Consider the following 4247-nt stretch of genomic DNA (forward strand, 5'->3'; position numbering starts at 1 on the left):
CATTCATCGGTGTGCATGACAGTTCATCAAACACTTTAATGGTGTTATCAAGCGAAATTCTACCCTTTCGGCATCATTGGTAACTATGGCCTTAAACTCCTCATTACGCTTCCTAATCAAGTCCACAGTGGTTTACTCAGCCTCACAGATCAAGAATCGATGGCATCACGGGCTCTTGGGGTGGACTATTTAAATTCGGAATGGTTGGATAGCCGGATTAGTTCGCATATCTTCGCGACCCACTCATTCATCATGGTGAAGAAGGCTTGTTTCGCCTTCATTTTGATTATTCGCGGATGACCGAGGCTCAACAGGCGGTGTCCCTTGCGTAGGAGCAGCCGCTACACTTTCAACGTCATCTGCCAAGGGTCTCTATCCGGGTTCCATCGCTAATCAAAACAAAAATTTCAACCGTCGAAGTCATCACATTATTAAGCACTAACAATTTGGCATGTATAGCTAGACTCACACGCCTATGGTAGTCCTAGAACCGACTAAACCATAGCTCGATACCAATAAAATTGTAACACCCCAAACCCGTGACCGTCACCGGATTTGAACACGTGGTGTTACCGGGCTTACTTCCCTTATTTCTCTCTTTGTAAAATCTGATTGCTGTTCTAGGCAGGCTAGCTAACTGCGTCACTGTCGCCTTAAAAATCATATCTCGAGTTTAAAAACTCGGAAACTGATTCCGTAAATTTTCCCTGAATTTAGACTCATATATCTATCCATGGATTTATTTCTAGAATTTTTGGTCGGGCCAATTGGTACAGTTTATTAGTTAAAGTCACCAATGTTACAGGAGTCGACTACACTGACCTTCGCATGTTAAAACTTGAATATCTCTCTGTACAGGGCTTTAATACTGGTGTCGTTTGTTTCTAATGAAACTAGACTCAAAATGAAATCTGCACATATAAGGCATGACTTCTAATTCCTTCTGGATAATTTATAGTAAATTTTCAAAGTCACGACAGGGGACCCAGAAACCGTTCTGGCCCTGTCTCACGAGAACTTTAATATCTCTCAGTATACTGCTCATATGGTCGTTTCGTTCCATCCATATTAAGCTAGATTCACCAAGGTTCAATTGCATAATTTATTCACTATTTAATTCTAATTCTACTATTTTTAGTGATTTTTCAATCTCACCTCACTGCTGCTGTCCGCAACAGTTACTGCAGTAGACTATGCCAATTTCATGAATCTTTCCTCGGCCTTAATCATCCATCATACATGACACAAATTATGGCCACCTTATCAAAATTAAAGTTTCTAAGACTCGTGGCTATAGGTTCTAGCATCCCACTCGACGACCACATAGGCCATTTTCACATGGCTTAAAGTTTACAACCCACAGTTCAACAAAATATAATAGCCTATACATGCCAAATGTTCTTCAACAACGAAGACAATACCAAAATATTTCAGCCGGTGTGATGACTTCAACGACGGTTCCGATCACGCAAACAATACGAGTCCGAGAGACCTAAAATGGGTGACAAGAAAACACCGAGTGAGTTTATAACTCAGAAGTCATAAGCATTCATCAATCCACCGATAAAGTTACTACAACATGAACAATAAACGAGGTTAGGTACTCATCCATATCGAATCTATACCATAATTCCTCGGACCTTTTGGTCCAATCTCATACCAAGTCATACATCCACATTTCATATTCTACACTAACTCATTTCCACCACAATCATACAATTTCAATCATCACATAGATTTAAGGCTTACCAAATTCAACCCCGAGCATGAACGTATTTTCTATTCGTCATGAGCTCGAGGTACTTACCCGATCCGCTGTCCATACTCAACTCGATGGAGACACACCCTCCATATATATAGAGTACGCACACACAGTGCTTAATACTCGATTTCGCACACTTAGTGCCACGCAATTTAAGCCCGCACACATAGTGCCATACCCTTCGAGCTCGCACACCCAGTGCCGTATTTTTTTCCAGCATGCACACTTAGTGCCATATATTTCCAGCATGCACACTTAGTGCCATATATTTCCAGCATGCACACTTAGTGCCAATCTCATCACCGTACACACGTATTGCTCAAGACACTTAGTGCCGAAAGCAAACTTTCTACACATTTCACTATTTCTTTTACATTCAACAATTGTCATCACTCCATACACATACAATTTCATTTATATATATATATAGCATCCCATTAAATACAATTGCATAGATTTACAATCATTTAAGCAATATCAAACATATGTGCTTAATGACTTACCTTGTGTTGGGCAAAATGGTTCCAACTCGGCTACTCGATGTTCTTTCCTTTGCCTTTGCTTGTTTCTCCACCTCGAGCTTCTTGAGCTTAGTCAATAAATTAACTAGTTTAACCGTCTTGCCAAATATTTATACATATATACATGACATCAGCTATACTATCATCATTAATACATCAATTCACAAAATTTTATCTCATGAGCATATGACCCATTTTTACCCCATATGGTCGAATGCTTCATTCATTACCCAACTAGCCATTCAACAATTTTCAACCTCATTACCACCCTTTTATGTCTAATTGTCTAAATGAGATTATCAACATGCCTATCTATAGCCGAATGTGCTAAAATTGATCTAACATCACCTACACACTTGATTAAATGGCGAATACCTATACTATCAATTATGGCATCATTTTTATTCTTTCAAACACATAGTTTTCCTCCCATGAACACTTGGCGAATTTCTTTTCTCTTCTAGCATAGCTTCACATCTCTTTGTAACATCCTATGAATCCACATACATCATATTTCTACATAAATTTCTTTTACTTTTCTTCTACTTCCATTCACAACATCAAAGACACCATACACATATATCATTACAAAGCTTGACACTTAGCATGCAAATGACATCCACACAAACCCACCTTAGCGAAACTTAACTCATCTTCATGCCTCACCACCACAACATCAAACATCAAACATCAATGATACCAAGAAGACAACACCCATGGCGAATATCATCCCCATTTCATGGTAAAGGTTTAGACCATGGGTTAGGTGGAACTCAAACTATCAACTAAAAACATGCATGAATCTCATGGATAACATCAACATACCTTAGTCTAGCAAACTCCCATGGCTGATTTTCTCAAGCTTTCCCCCCCTTTCTTCTTAGTACATTCGGCCAAGTAAGGAGAAAAATGAGAGAACGAACACTTTTTTTTTTCTTTTCTTTGTTTTTCTTCATATTTTTTTTTTTTTTCATTTCTTTATTCTTCCTACATAATCCACTAACTAAACATGTTGGCAACATGTTTCCACTCATAGCATGGCCGGCCATCATGCTTCATTTTGGCTAATTTGACATGCAAGGACAACACTTTCCCACATGTATTAATAGGCCACCTTACATTTGCCTAGCACATTTCTAAATTTTCTCACATAAGTCCTATTTGATAAAAATTCACTTACAATTAACAAAATCCAAACATGAAATTTTCACACATGCATATATGCATATAATGAGCATCAATTATGATGGTTAATTATTATTATGACTCGGTTTAGTGGTCCCGAAACCACTTTCCGACTAGGGACAATTTAGGGATGTCACATTCGTCCCCGAAAATCTTACCATTAAATAGATTCAGATATTGCTATTTCATTGCATCCTCGAGCTTCCATGTAGCCTCTTATACACCGTGATGATGCCACATCACTTTAACTAGAGGAATTTTCTTATTTCGTAATTCTTTAATCTCACGGGCTAAAATATGGATCGGCTTTTCTTCGTAAGTCATATCAGACTAGATTTCAATCTCAGAAGGGGATATCACATGAGACGGATCAGATCTATACCATCGAAGCATCGATACATGAAATACATTATGAATCTTTTCTAACTCAGATGGTAGCCTCAATCTATAAGCAACCAAACCAACTCGCTCGGTGATTTCATACGGTCCAATGAACCTCGGACTCAACTTCCCCCTTTTACCAAATCGGAACAGTTTCTTCCACGGAGATACTTTCAGAAACACTTTATCATTGATCTCAAAGTCAATATCTTTTCGTTTTAAATCTGCATAAGATTTCTGACGATCAGAGGCAGCTTTCAAACTATCTCGGATTACTTTCACTTTCTATTCTATTTCTTTTATCAAATCAATACCGTAAATCTTATTCTCACTGAGCTTAGAACAGTATAACAGAGTTCTACACTTTCTACAATATAAGGCTTCGTACAGAGCCATTT

Source organism: Gossypium arboreum, chromosome 5 (assembly GCF_025698485.1).
Source record: "Gossypium arboreum isolate Shixiya-1 chromosome 5, ASM2569848v2, whole genome shotgun sequence".
NCBI lineage: Eukaryota > Viridiplantae > Streptophyta > Magnoliopsida > Malvales > Malvaceae > Gossypium > Gossypium arboreum.